Here is a 15,400-nt window from a genome sequence, read left to right as displayed (position 1 = left end):
CATGCTTGACCACAAGGGCACTAATTGTAAATGAGATGACTCATCTTGATCAGCTTCCCTGGAATAAGGCTAAAAATAGGGCCACTGGTATTATAGTAATAACAAGCTGATGCAACAACAGCTCTCTGAAATTGCTGCATCTGCTAAAATAGCTAACAAACAACATTTTGTAAGAGGAAGTTAAAATGTCATCTTAAAAAGCAGTATAAACTGAAAAAGAGGGCTTTTAACTCATGCATTGCAATAGTTTTCCCAAAGAAAATACAAGGAAAATTCATTTGAGTTTAAAGACAGACCATTCAGCTGTGTAGCCTAAAAGTGGAAATTCTACAATAGATGGATGTTCATACACAAGGGTTCTGCATGTCAAAGTCATGTTTTGTACACATTAAATTACATGCAGGTATTATTAGTAGGTACTTATTTTCAAAAGAGTTAATAATAAGGGAGAATCTACTCCTTTTGCTGTGCATTTTTAAAGTGAACTAGTTGGCGTTTGGACACTAAAATTTGCTTCCCCTAAAATTATAGAGGAGAAGAAATAGAATTTTCTTTTGATCTTTAAATGGTTTAATAATACAAGAGCAAGCTGTGAGCTGCTTAAACCTAGGAATGTGGAAATAGGTAGAGGTCTGACCTCATTACCTAACAGGAGAGAATCAGATATACTTTAAAAATGTGTCTGCAGGGTGAATACTTGCTTGCCAGAAACATATGATGTATTTCAAATGCTGCATGGTCAGCCAAAGTCACGTCACCAATTTAGGGTCTCCGTTTCTATTTTTTATCATAAGGAACTCCCACATTGTGCCTATAGCCCAGGAATGCCTATATGACCAGAGACAGTTATTTTCAGATTAAAGGATTCTCAGTCTGAGCCGCTGGGGCTTGAAGGAAAATTCTTCTTTCTGACTGCTAATGCTGTGAAAATGGGAACTAAACGGATTGTGGATGCCTACATTTCCTGGATGAAATGTATTTCTAACTAGAAGCTAGATCTTCTGGAAAAAATACTTTCTATACTGTGATTAAAAAAGAATAAAGGCGGGAAAAGCCTATCGATAAGTGAAACAAAGTTCACATCTAACATTTTCACAAATTAAAATTATGATTCGTGAAAATCAGTTCAGTCAGCCCCCTCCTATTTTTAATAATGCTCATTCCTACCACTGAGAAAATGTAGCTGAAACATTTCACATTAACTATTGATTTTATTCTCGAAAAGAATCATTTCTTGTTTTGTTGTTGAGAAAGCACTGTTCCACCAGACATTAGAAACATGGAAGACACATCTGTTCTGAGCAATTCAAATAGACTGCTTCTTAGGACAGTGTAAAGATAAAGACACCTTCACAAGGAAATTCATACTACCCACTCTGTTTCTGTTAGGATGGGATTATTTCTCTCTTTCCATCCCCTTTTTTCTTTCCTCCTCTTACTCTCTCCGTCCCTCACTTGGCTTTGTTAACTTTACAGTGATACAGCCAACTAGCTTGAAAGATTTATATCTTTCCATGGCTGAAGTAAAATGCAAAAATTCCTACCTTTTGAGTTTAGCTAAAGTTGTCTACTTGCTAGTTAATCATACTAGCTGCTATTTGTGTATGGACAGCAGTCCAGATACTCCGTAACTGTTGATTTCAAGTACAAAAATATATAGAATTTTGAAATAGCCACTTGTAAGACTGTCTAAATGTTTAAGTGAAAAGAGGTTGATGCTCAAAAGTTACAAGTCACTCAGGTATTTTTGAAAAATTATCCTCTGTTTCAGGAAAGAAAAAGTAGTAAAGATTTATCCTAAAGATAAGCTTTTAAACGGATAGCAACATAATACAAATAGACCTATATTTTGTGAAAAACACATTGTGTTCCTGAGATGACATTTATATGGCAAAATGTAGCTTGAAACAACATTTTATGACCATGCTGTAAATCCTTGGAAGAGGAGAGGTCTCCAAGGTGAAAGAGCTCTCACACAACAATGGCACAAACACAATTGGCGGTCATTTTCTGTAGTTTTAGTGAACATCTGGAACTCATATGTTTATTGTTGAAAATTGCCAAGATCTAAGACCAGAAAGTAGGAGTGGTTTGACTTCTATTAGAGAAGAAAAGAACAAATATTAAAGAAATATCATCAAGTAAACACAGCAATGAGGAGTTCTACATAATTTACAAACATGATTTGGTTTTGTTTGAACAACTGTTCGTTGTGCTAACTCAGTCTAACTACCAACATTAAACTCTTGATTATATGACAAGAAATGTCAGATATACTCAAGTACCACCCATCCTCTGCAATACCATTAGAAGATATCATTAGCAGATTTTATAAATAAGGTATATGAATTTCATTTATGCAGTAAAACATTAAGAATTATAAATACAGAAAAAAAATTGTATAAGATTGTCTTGTATAATATAGAAAAAAAAGGCATAAAGTTAAGTAATATTTCAGCATAAAGATTATCTCCTTAGAAGAAAAGTCCACTAAAGAACACATTATATGAGCAAGATTTATCCTCTTCATTAAGACTGCTCTATGTTCCTCCACCGCATTGTTGGTATGGCAATTTAGAAGCTGTAAGCAGCTGTCAATGAAAAACAACCTCTCCAAATAATCTGACTTGCAATAGGGATGGTCCTAAAATAGTTCTCAACTTAGAAGCAGAAGAAAACATCCCTAAAGACTGCCTTCACATGTTCTCAGCTGTTTTCTTGCCAAAGTTCTGTTATGGGACTGAAATGCTTAATTATAGTAGACATGAGATAAAGATACAATGTCTGGGTTGTAATCTGTTCTGAAGTTCAAATTTAGTGTTTTTATTTGCACTCATCTCTATATTATACTGTTAGAATCAGAAGAAGGAAAGAGTTTGCTGGAAGAAATTAATTAACCAAGGAAGTTATCTAAAAAATAGGTACAGCGTTCTATGCTGCCGATATATTCTGAGACAATTTCTGAAAACTTCATGTTTGCTTATCTCAGAAACTTTCTAAGAAACCTAGGAAATCAACAGACTGGATTACAGGCTGTGAAAAACAAAATTTATGGTTGTGTTTCTGCTTTGAGATAAGCAGGTGTCTTGGATCCTGTGGCCTTGTAATAGCGCTCTGCACAGAAACAGGACACATCAATGTTGAAATTTTACGTGAGTTTTCTGGGTGACCACAGGTGTGATATTGACAAAGAAAAAGATACAGACAAATAAAGCCAGGCAAATAATTCCTAATGCCTTATTTAGCAATGTGTGCTTGGGGAAGGCCCTCATGAGCTAATTGAAACAGAGGCACATACATACGTTTTCTGGGATACCTTTTTTCCTCATGCTTGCAAGAAGTTTTGCCATCAAGTAATTTCATTGATTTCAACAAATGTGGTTTGTAGTTTCAAAAATGATAAGTGAGTTGGATTCACGCAGCTAAGGAACAGAATGGAAGTAGTGGTATCATATAACCTTACCTGCATATTTCAGGGGAAAAAAAGAAAAGAAACAGTTCTGCTATGAAAAGCTTTGTTTCTGAATGTCTATGTATTGCTTTTCCTAATTTGGGGGAAAAAATGAAAAGAGCTAACTTATTCCTGACTTGAAACATATATGCCAAGATTAAGTTTGGAGCAAAGAATTGATTGTAAGTTTTCAATCCTCAGAATAGGAGGGCACTTTAAAGAAAAAAAATCAATGTTACCACAACAATGGTACAAAACAGAATCATCAGCATTTTACAACACTGAACATCTGGAAGTCATGTGTTTACTCCTGGGCCAGTAGGGGAGCACACATATGATTGTATCCAGCTATTTTTTTTCCTCATTAAATTAATTACTCCTCACACAAAACAAAAAAACCAAACCAAAACAAAAACCCTATTAAATCCAAATGATGTGGTTAAAATGGAGTATCTCCTTTGGAAAAAGCCAATCCTGACTTAAAGATTTCAAGTAGTGCTGAATTTACTCCTTGCTTTTGTGTTCCACTCTGCCTTTTTCATTTCTCCCCATCCTACTGATGCAGCTAAAGACACCCCAGAATTTATATGCTTAAGTAGATACACACTCTATCCCAGAGGAGGACTGTAAAACTATAATCATATATCAAGATACAACTCCTACCATTAGGTTTAAGCTACAGTCCTGCAGACTCTCTTTCCATTGCAGAGGCTTCCAGGGGTAAGGAAGAACCTTTCACAGCTGTTTCAACCGTTAGCTGAGAGCTATGTTCCTGTTACTCTTAAAAATAATTACTGTAATTTGTTCATTGTGCTCAGATGTCTTGTCCCAAAATCAGAGCTCCACAGAAACACGAAGAGGAAAATTGTTAAGTAAACAGAATATACAACTAAAGGAGCATGTTGATGATATGCAGAAGAAGGAACAGACATTCACATAATTTCTAGAAATTGAAAATGTTAATCAGTTTTAGTAATAGCCTCAAGCAAAGCAGCTTTTAGGGGGAAGAAAAAAGCATACTATTAGGTTTGTTATAATTAAATGCTGTTTCTAATGATATCTGTGGTAGTTGGAGGCACACATCTACCAGGGTAAGTATTACTTGAAAATAGTAAGGAATATGCAGAACATCAACTATGTGTTTTGCAAAATTATTACACAAAATGATGTTGTTTCTTTTATTTGCTTAGAGTCTTCTAGAGAATAATTTGGATAGAAAAGTACACTGTTAGTCTTCATTCACTTTCTCTGCTGTGATTCCAAAGAGTATGATAGAATTATCTCTGATAAATAGTTGTACAAGACCTAGCTGTTATATGGTATGTAATTCCCAGTGCTGTAAATGCAAGTGACTAAAATTGAAACCAAGCCCGGGTGAAGGAAGCACTGCAATCGATGCCTGTGCAGGGCCTTTCCTTTCCCTGCTACAACTGGGAATGACCTCTTGAAAAGGTGACATAGAGCTCAAGGAATTCAACTTCTGAGTTCAGTTCCCCCTGGAGAGGGGAAAGAGGAGAAGGAAGTAGAAGCAAAAGGCATGGAGCTTGAGGGCAAGATAAATGAAGCAAAGATGCAGTCCACAGGGCTAAGTCACAGCTACACGTATTTCATTTTTCCAGTGTTTGGTTACATGAGCTAGAGGGGAAGGCTGCAGTGGGAAGAAGGGTGGTGGGCTTAGGGATTGCAGGTAGTCAAAAACTACCATGGCATTTTAGACCATCATAATCATGGTGCTTTCTATAGTCAGATGATGGTGGCATACTCTGAAGGTTGATCAGAGGTGGTTGTCAAGCGAGGAACCAGCACTCTCTCTGGAGAGCTAGTAAAACTGTGTCCTAAACTGTGTCCTAAACTCTGCACACTTTGGTGGAAACCTGCTGAGACTATTGGGATTGGGGCAGATTTCTGTGCTAAGAACATATATTATTTTTTAACAATAAAACTACAAAGTGATTAAAACATAATTTGCATGTCAAGAGATTAACATTGATTGTATACACGGTAGACACTAATGCAGTTAATGAAACCAGATTTAATGAAAAAAGAAAGCTTGTTTCTTCCTATGTGGTTGTCCAGATCACAGCCATGTCAATCACTTGCTGAGTCCATAATTAGAAACTCTATGTCAAGAATTTCAACAGTCTATCCTGCAGTGTATGTGATTTTTCTCTAGCATGTACTGAAAATAGGGACTATGCTACAGGTATCCTCTTGTACCAAGCGTGACAACACAGCAGACAAGAAGGACATTTTTTTCAGAGACCCGGATAAACTCATTAGATCAACACAAATATCAAACAGATCAACTTAATGGGAAATTTCAATATTTGAGTAAAAGGAAGATCAGCAACTGGTCATGTATTACTGTGTATCCTTCACCTGGAGAGAGAATCAAAATAGCCTGCTATTTAATAAACATTGAAAGCATCAAACTGTTAAATTAATAATTCCTCCTAACAAAGGCAAAAAACATCAGATGTATCTAAGATTCATTTAATGACATCCTGTTGAATACGTGATACTTCAGCAGCATAAGCTAAAGGACTGAGGAGCATGGATGGAACAGATACTGGCAGGACTGTCTTTGATCTATTATGAACTATTGGTATAGAGACAAAAGAAGCTTTTTTGATCAACAACCAAATCTAGTCGAATAACTCAAACTAAGACTATCAGCAGAAGCAGCTATAGGAATTCAACTTTGCAAACAATGCTAAGACTAACATTATAAAAATTGATTTGGCATCTTGTCATTTGTAGTGATAAAGTATGAATCACTGTCATAATCTATTAAACTACCCTTGTACTTACTTAAAAAAAAACAAAACCAAACCCAAATGAGCTCAATACTAACATTTTTAAAGAAAAATCACTTCTGAATTCTCATACTATTCTCCTAACGGAACAACTGCCTATGGGATCTCCAATCCTTGACAAAGTCAGCAATACAGTCAGAATCTGAAATGACATGAATTTGATAATATACTGGCAGAACTGTTTAGATATACACTAAAAAGCTTCCTGTGTCTCTGTAAGTCTCAGAAGTTAAACACGCCATTATACTCATCTATAAAAAAAAGGCAGAAGAGATTCCTACAGTATATTGCCAATCATCAACTGTAACTTCAGGCTCAAAGGAGATACAGGTGAAATCATATTTAGCACTCTTCAACTGTGAGAGAAGTAGGGTAGATGGTTTGTTGTGTATTCCGTCTTCGGTAATCTGAGAGACACATTTACAGCTGTCAGTAGACTTCAATTTTGTTAGCTACCTTGAAATTCGGGGTCTGACAAAAATATACTGATAACATGACATTTGATAACAAGACTGTTCCATGATGGCATGTTTGATAGAGTCGGTCAGGACAGTGTCCTGACCAATTCTTATCCCATTGCCTTCAGCAAAGAAATAACCAAACAAAAAAACCTTGAACTCAGTATCATTCTGTCCTCTAGTCATGCTACTCCCAGATAAAGCAAGGAGCTTGATCTAGATACATTTTTCATAATATGGAAATTGCTTAAACTTAATGGGTGTTGAAACCCTCAAAAATCTTTTTAGACAATTGTGAGGTGTTGTATTGTAAAAGTTTTGCCCTTGAGGTTCAAAGAGTCACTGATCATTGGCTTTAGACACCTTGTTTGTAAACAAGTAGGGAGTCATTATGAACAGCAGAAAAACACTGAAGTGATAGATACGCCTTCACCAGGTAAAGTTTAAACAGAAACATATGGTCGGAAGCTATCAAATAATTTTGTCATCTTAGTGATATATCAGATGACAGCCTTTTGTACAAGGGCCTGACAAAACACACTACCAGATACAGCACATCTTTGGGCTGATTAACAGGCAGAGTTTAGAAAGAGCAAAGCAGACAACATCAAACTAAATAAAATATCTACATAGTGGCAGCAATATCTAGTGTGCTATATGGGTGTGAAACATCACCTTGCTATTGATGATATATACAGCTTTCAAAGGGGTTTCATCTGCACCATCTGTGCCATATTGTGCATGATATAGCAGAATAACATTTATTACAATAAAGTTTTGGAACACACTGATCTTTCAGGGAGTAAGGTGACAATCATCACAGAACAACTGTGCTGGGCTAACCAAGTATCTAGAATGGAAGACACCAAAATGCCAATGCAGACGCTGAATGGTAAGCCATAAGAACAGGAGAGGTAGATATACAGGGATACACAGGAGCACAACCTTGGGCAATATGAATTCCATGTCAGTAGTGTTGTGGTTTAACCCCAGTCAGCAACTCAGCTCCACGCAGCTGTTTCCCCCTCCCCCCTCCCAGTGGGGTGAGGAGGAGGAAAGGAAAAAAAAAGTAAAACTCGTGGGTTGAGATAAGAACAGTTTAATAACTAAAGTAAAATATAATACTAACAATAGTAATAATGAAATATAATAATAATAATAGTAATGAAAAGGAATATAACAAAAAAAAGGAAGGGGGGGGGGGAGAAAAAAAACAGTGATGCACAATGCAATTGCTCATCACCCGGTGACTAATGTCCAGTTAGTTCCCGAGCCGTGCTCCGCACCTCCCCGCCAACTCCCCCCTGTTTATACACTGGGCATGACGTTCCATGGTATGGAATATCCCTTTGGCTAGTTTGGGTCAGCTGCCCCAGCTCTGCTCCCTCCCAGCTTCTTGCACACCTGCTTGCTGGCAGAGCATGGGAAACTGAAAAGTCCCTGGCTTAAGATAAGCGCTACTTAGCAACAACTAAAACATCAGCATGTTATCAGCATCATTCTCACACTAAATCCAAAACACAGCACTGTACTAGCTACTAAGAGAGTTAACTCTGTCCCAGCCGAAACCAGGACAGTAGTTAACATTTACTGTCAACACAAAGATCACACCAATACACAGTAGTCTGAAAGTGAGAGTCTTGGTTTGAGAAGCTCCATTCACTCAATGCATGAAAAAGTTTCCAAAGCAGCAATGTGATTAGCAGGAAGATGCTCCAGTCCAGGTAGGAGAGACTTCCTCTCTCAAGTTCCTTCATCAAGCTTTATATCAAAACGCCTACACAGAAGGCACTTCTTCTTCTATGGCAAAGTATTACTCCTAAAACCTCACTAAAAGCTAGTTTACAGGTTTTTAATATCTTATTCCATGTGATGTCAAGGTTCCATCTGAAATGTAACTAACTACTCTTACTCTTACCATTTTCTATGGGAATTGAAATCTCTAAGCACATGGTTAGTTTCAGGTCCTTAGAGAGCTAAGGTCTTATCTTCTATATGTTGCAAGTACACCAAAGTTAACCACAAGCCTTTCAAAAATAAATGCTTGAACAAGCCCTGCAGACTATTGGAGAGTAAGCATAATTGTCAAACACAATCACTTTTCATTTTGCTCTTAAAAGATACATGATGTTTTAATAAAGTCTTCCCAAATTATGGGAAGTATACTGCCTCGAAAGCAAGGTATCATTAAACACGGCCTTTTTTTAACCTTATCATGTTTTTATCTGGGCTCTTTAGAAAACAGGTTGGCACAGAAGCTGTAGTCTTTGACTGATCAAGTTTTCCTTTTAATAAATTGTGATCTCTATAGAACATTTTGCTTGTTATACTGTCCTACTAAGAGCCAGATCACTAATTCTTTATAAATCAGTTAAACTTAAGTTTGTACAGAGGACAACTGATGTTGGTTAAAGTCTCATTTGCTGTCATTTGGAAAAAGAGAGACTGAAACTGTTAACATGAGCTCCTTATATGAAAAAAAATGTCCTGGTGTCATGGAAAGACATCTCATGTAAAACTCTGACCTGGAAATAGACTAGTATCATAAAACATCAAGCAATATTGTATGTTCTTTGAAGAGAAGGTCACAGCACATCATCATCTAAGAAGATGCTACTTTGCTGACTGATCCAGTCCGTTGTAATGACAACCATCTGTGCAAAGAAAATCTCCTCTGCTAGGGCTTGCAAAATAGATACACATATGCCTCAAATCTAGAAGCCTTTACTAAGTGGGGACAATTTCTGTATCTAGAAGTGAACTCCAAATCAAGCCCACAAATCTGAATATTTACAAATGTTTGGACAGAACACTCTTGTTCCTAATTAAGACTCAGATTCTAATTTCACACCTGGATTTTTTACTTAAGAAATCTCAATGAATAATATTTTTGTGTATATATGGAATTTTCTAAAACTCAAGCTTTGTGACTTGAGGCCTTTTTAATAAAGGCAGATATTCATATTCCACAAACCCTCACCAAGTAAAGAAAATTACTCACTTTCATGTGACTGTATTGAAAAAAAGATTTCTTCTTTCGTAACACCCATAATAATACTAATAAAGCTAGAGACTCCAGTGTATTAAAGGTTCAAGTCCTTCACAAGGCTTTTTGTTTGTCACATTGCAACTCACCATTTTAGAAAGAAAACCAAAGGAAAATGCTATTATGAATTCTCCAAACAAACTAAATGAGTTTCCATGGCAAAAATGAATCTAGTGATGATAGGTACAGCACTGATGAGGTTACTACAGTGTAAAATAGAACATGCTGCTTTCAAAAGGCTTTTATAATCCCCTTGATAATGCAATATAACATCCAAATAACCACTATGGAAGCATGAGTTAATGACTAAAATGCAAAATGTTCAGCATGAAACTTCCAGAAATTACTGTAGAGGCCTTAAATTCAGTTGTTTATGCAAACTTTCCCGAAGCAGCCAGACACCTTCTCTTACACAAATTTTGATCCTTTACCTTTTTTAGGAATATTACCTAAAAAGTATCCAACCAGTCCAAACAAGCTATTTGTCTGCTGCATTTTTGTTTTAGAAGAGATGTGTTTAAAGACGAGAACTCTGTTGAACCAAAACTGGAAAGACGGTTTACCTATATTCAGATACTAAAGGAACCCAGGGTTTTCTTATTTGTGTGGACTTGGGAGATTCATTCCTTTGTTTGTTTGCTACACTTTTTACTTACTGTTACATGAGATTTTACTTTGAGACAGTGTCACGTCCCACCTACAAGGAGGGGGGAGTGGCTCAGATTCGCAAATCCCCTCGGAGTGGATTAAGGTGAAATAACACTCAAGGTCCATACATAAACACCAACTTTAATGGAACAAATATTCTGTGAATGTTGGCCCTCTTACAACTACATCCACCTAAGCTATGCAGCTTTATGAAAAAGCAAGGTAGGCCTTGCGTTATGTAACAATTTGGGGCCGGGGGGCCGGGAGGGCGGTGGGGGGAGAGAGAGAGAGAGAGATCACCAGTCCTGGATCCAGCATCGGAGCTGCCAACAGGGCTGTTCGGTGTAGAGAGTGCCCAACGTGGGGCTCAGATGTGCCCCTATTTATTGGCCCCACTCCCTGGACCTCTGGAACCTTCTCTTGCCCCAGTTCCAGGAGTGGCTGAGACACCCGTCAGTCACCAGGCCTCTTCGTGGGTTTCCTCCTCCCACTTCTGAAACCACCCCTTGGGGCACTGCTTGGGCTCGCAGTACAGTTACTTGGGTTTTGTCCCTTACAGACAGCAAGCTTTAAACCTTTCAGCATTTCCATAGGCATTGTCTCAGAGGAAGATAGAAAGGGAAGATGACAGGCCATCTGTTGGTCCGTGTTGCTTTTAAGTTAGGACTACTTTTGTTGAATGTGGTGCTAGTTTGTGGGACAGCCAAAACATGAAGAGTATTTTGCTTTCTACTACTGCAGCTCCTTTTATAGGGTGCACGCATCACAAAAGCAGGCCTATACCTTCTGAGATTTTGTCTTCCTCTCAAGTGATCTGAATTTTGCTGACCAGTAACTGCAGGTGAGGCAGTGTTATCAATTTTGTCCCAAACAAGTCCAATTTCCAGGACTCAAAACTGCAGGTATAGGAATTTGGAGCGCACATGATGAAATTTAGAAACTCACTACTCTGTAATGTTCTACACAAAATACTATCGGCAACCCTATTATTTGTTGTCTTCCAGTGTTACTCGTACTTGTCACACACATAAAGCATGCACACAACCAGCAAGACCTTTCAGTAAGTGTTCTCTGAACAACAGAATTAGTGGAGACTGGTTTGTGCAGATTGTTTTCCTGCAAGAATCCTGGATCCTGCCATCCTTCAGCTACCCTGCACCTCTGCCTTGTCTCACCAGACTTTACAGGATTTAAAACCCTTTCCAATGTCCTTCATCACCAGCTGGGCAAGTGGCAGCATGCTGTGGTTGGCTCCAAGCTAAGTGTGTGATGGGCTGGCAAGTTTGCTAATGTGCTAGCCAGCAGGCCAAATGGAAGCAATAGCTGCTGAGCTCAGACTGCAGCTTGTCTCTCTGCAGTGGCAGTCATTTGGACATCTTTCCTCTACGTATTCACCAATTTTTACAAAATATGCCCCTCTATCCCTCTGTTGTATTTGATGTAAATTAAGCAATATGTTTGCAAGTTAGTTGCAGGATCTAAGGAATAAACAAGTGGGCCAGCAGTGTTATATTTCTGTTTTACTTCCTTAGGAAATTAGATTAAGTTTTGGGAACTGCTGCAGATTGACACTCAGTAGTGCTTCTTTTACCTTGGCAACCACTTTTCCATTATGAATGGCCAACATGAAATATTTGAGGAAGTACTTCTCACACCTGTGCAGTATTACCATATCACTGCCTTTCAGAGCCTATTGGGGAGAAGTATCTCGAGCACAGGAGACTGAAGAGTTTAAAACTTTTATGACAACGTTAGTCCAAAAGTCCCATTCAACTATTACAAACTTGGGACATACAACTCAGTTCATCTATGTCTGATTCTTCTATTTGCCTGAAATCATTATATTATTTAGACAAAAGTATTGTCTTCTTACGTAATTATTTCCAGTGTGATGCTGTCGTTTTAGAAGACGACAAAGGCAAAATTTTTCTCCATCAGACTAGTGTAAAATACTTCCATGATAAGAAACGACAAAAAAATATATGGATTGTTGTGCATTAAGAAGCAATATCTGACATGCCTGTGCCAGGCATCATATTACTCCTCTACAGTAGATCTCTTGACATTTGTAACTTTGCATGCATCCAAATCCTATTGCTTTTTAAAGCATCACTAGAGATTCAACAACAAATATAGCCTGTAGCTAGCTCCAGAGTCCCACTGTTCCCAGGTCCCATTCATTATATGACTGTTGGCCAAACATCAAATCTTTTCTTCAGACCTAAAATTTATTAGAATAATGTTAGTATTAAGAGATTTGTTGCAAACATCAGTTTAGGTAATTATTTTCATAAAAGAGAAATTCTGCTTCACACTGATCTCTTCCTGATTTTTACCTGGCCTTCTAAACTGTGAACGCCGCCCGACCACTTAAGCACTCTGTCTGCTCCTACAGGCTAAGATTTTTCATGCCATGCCTGGCAATGTTGGCTACAACAGTGGAAAATGTGCAGCCGAAGTTAGGTGGAGCATCAGACTGTACGTACTAATTAAATTGATACTTGTATCTCTCTCTTTTGGTATTTGTTCTAAAAAATCACAAATAAAATTTAACAAATTTAACATGGATGTAAAGTACACCAGAAAACAGAGAAATGATTGGAAATCTATCTACCTTTCCCAATGGCATGAAAACTCTCATTATTGTATAGGGGACTGTTTGCATCCAGATAATGTAGAAGTAAGAAAATGGAGAAACCAATCTTTATTATTTATTATTGCACTAGCTTTGTGCATTGCTGTGCAGAACTTAGTAGTGCTATTGCAGCAATATCTTGAACCCCACATTTTACAGGCACAATTGCACTCACACTAATGAGAAAAAAAACCCCTGACTTTACTTGCCAGCAGCATATGTGAAAGTTTGATTCCTTACTTGCATTGTTTTATTTAGAGGCAGATGGACAGAAAAGAGAGAACATGTATGGAATGTGCATGTGTATTAGGTAGACCCTATTTGGCACAGAACCCCAAACAGGAGAGTTTGAAACAATGCCAATCTCAGCAACAACTAGAATTTACATTAATTATTATTTTTCATATAAGATACAAAAGCTCAAAATTTAAGACATTTTCTATTAATGTACTCAGTGAAAAAGGTAAATAGAACTGAAAAGCAGAATTTAGACATAACATTAAGTTGTTATTTTCCATCCTATATTAATTTATTTAGTGATTATTTTTCACAATCTTCTCAAGACTTTCTAAAACTCTTCAACTATACCCAGTTTATTAGTACTCCATGAAGGGCACTTAATGAGTTAATCTGTGGTTTTCTGATAACTAGGGAATTAATTATCTCCATTCAAATCCTAGAGAAGCATTTCTCAGACAACTGGAAATTCCCTCAGATGTGCCATGCCAAAGAGTTTATTTTATGCAGCGTAGCTATATCAGAGCGAGCACAATCTAGCCCTATATGTATAGTGGTCCTCATAAGCTAAAGCTCAAACCTTATAAAATGAATGTAGTGGAAGTTGCAGGTTAAAAGACATTAATTGACATCCAGAAATCTAAAGTTTATGAGAATATTTGAGCTCAATAAAACCCTTAGAGCTTCTCAGAAATCTCTTATCTGGAGCATGATCTAACTGTGAAGTTAGCTTTGCTTTTAGAAGTAGGTTGCACTAGAGACCTCGAGGGGTTTATTCCAACTTAAGTTATTGTGTAATTGTATGACTGAATGGTAGAAAGCTACTTGGTGTGGATTGTGGTGGGAGGGGAACTTTTGAAGGAGCTGGTGTAGAAAAGGAGGTTTACATTTGGCTAGTTGTTTACATTTTAATTTTTTTAGTGCCTACCTGGGTATTCAGTATGTTAGATGATAGGAAAAAACCCTGAAAGAGTCTGTGGGCTTAAGTGAATGTAACAGATTATATGGATAAAGTAACAGATTATATGGATAAAGTAACATATCTCCAATTTATAGTCTTTTGGCTGGAAAAGACCAAAAGAATTCTGTGATGATCTTAGGCAATGCCATTGTGTAAAGCAAAGGCATAATTAATAAGGAACACAAAATCAAGGGTGTATGGCATCAAAGAACTTCTTATGCTTTGGAAAAGGGACAGAGACAAAGCCAGGAAGATGGGCCAGGCCCTTATTATTTCTTCAAGCCATTCTTCAGCTTTAGGAGAGACTTTCAAATTATCAAGATTTTAAACATCAGAGACTGTAAAAATCAAAGACCCTAGAATTCCATATTGGTCTACGTATTATTTGATAAAGGAAACGTTAGGAAGTAGTGAAAAAAGCACAAGCAAAACAAGGTGCTAACATAATTTCCTTTCATCCTGTTCCTTCTCCTTTCCCTCCAGGTTCACTTTCTTTGCTCATACTTTCCCTGCATAATGTGTTTCCCATATGTCTCTAAAATATATGGCATGCAGTATACATAGACTTCCAGTATATGAAGACGTCTCTTAGGGCGTAAGAAGCATTAAAGGAAAATGGAATTAAAACAAGATGCAATAACTTTTCCATTTTCAGATTTCTAACTGGTAGTTTGGGCAAAATGGATCCCAGTTCTGCCAATGAACACCACATTTTATCTTTGATCTTTAGTTTGATTGTAGTGTAATAGATTTAAATCAACATATGGCCTGCAAGGAAATATAAATTTAAATGAAATGTAACTCTTCTCTTTGATATAAACTTAATTCGGAACATGATTTTTAAAAGTCTTTCAAGGCAACACAACAGAAATATTAGTAAAAATCTCCCCAGATGTTAGGATAGCCAGTTAAGGAGGAAAAAGACAAACCCTAAAATGTTAGATTGTGGATATATGTTGAAATATATCAATATATATCAGAAATCAGAACTACATACCGAAAAGTAACTATTACTGGTATCTCATGATCACAGCTCAAAAATGTTTGCATGGCAAACACAGAACCTGATAGCCATGTGTATTGGGTTTGCGTGGCAAGGTTTTGGTAGCAGGGGGGCTACAGGGGTGGTTTCTCTGAGAAGCTGCTAG

Source organism: Gymnogyps californianus, chromosome Z (assembly GCF_018139145.2).
Source record: "Gymnogyps californianus isolate 813 chromosome Z, ASM1813914v2, whole genome shotgun sequence".
Lineage (NCBI taxonomy): Eukaryota > Metazoa > Chordata > Aves > Accipitriformes > Cathartidae > Gymnogyps > Gymnogyps californianus.
This window is presented reverse-complemented; position numbering follows the sequence as displayed.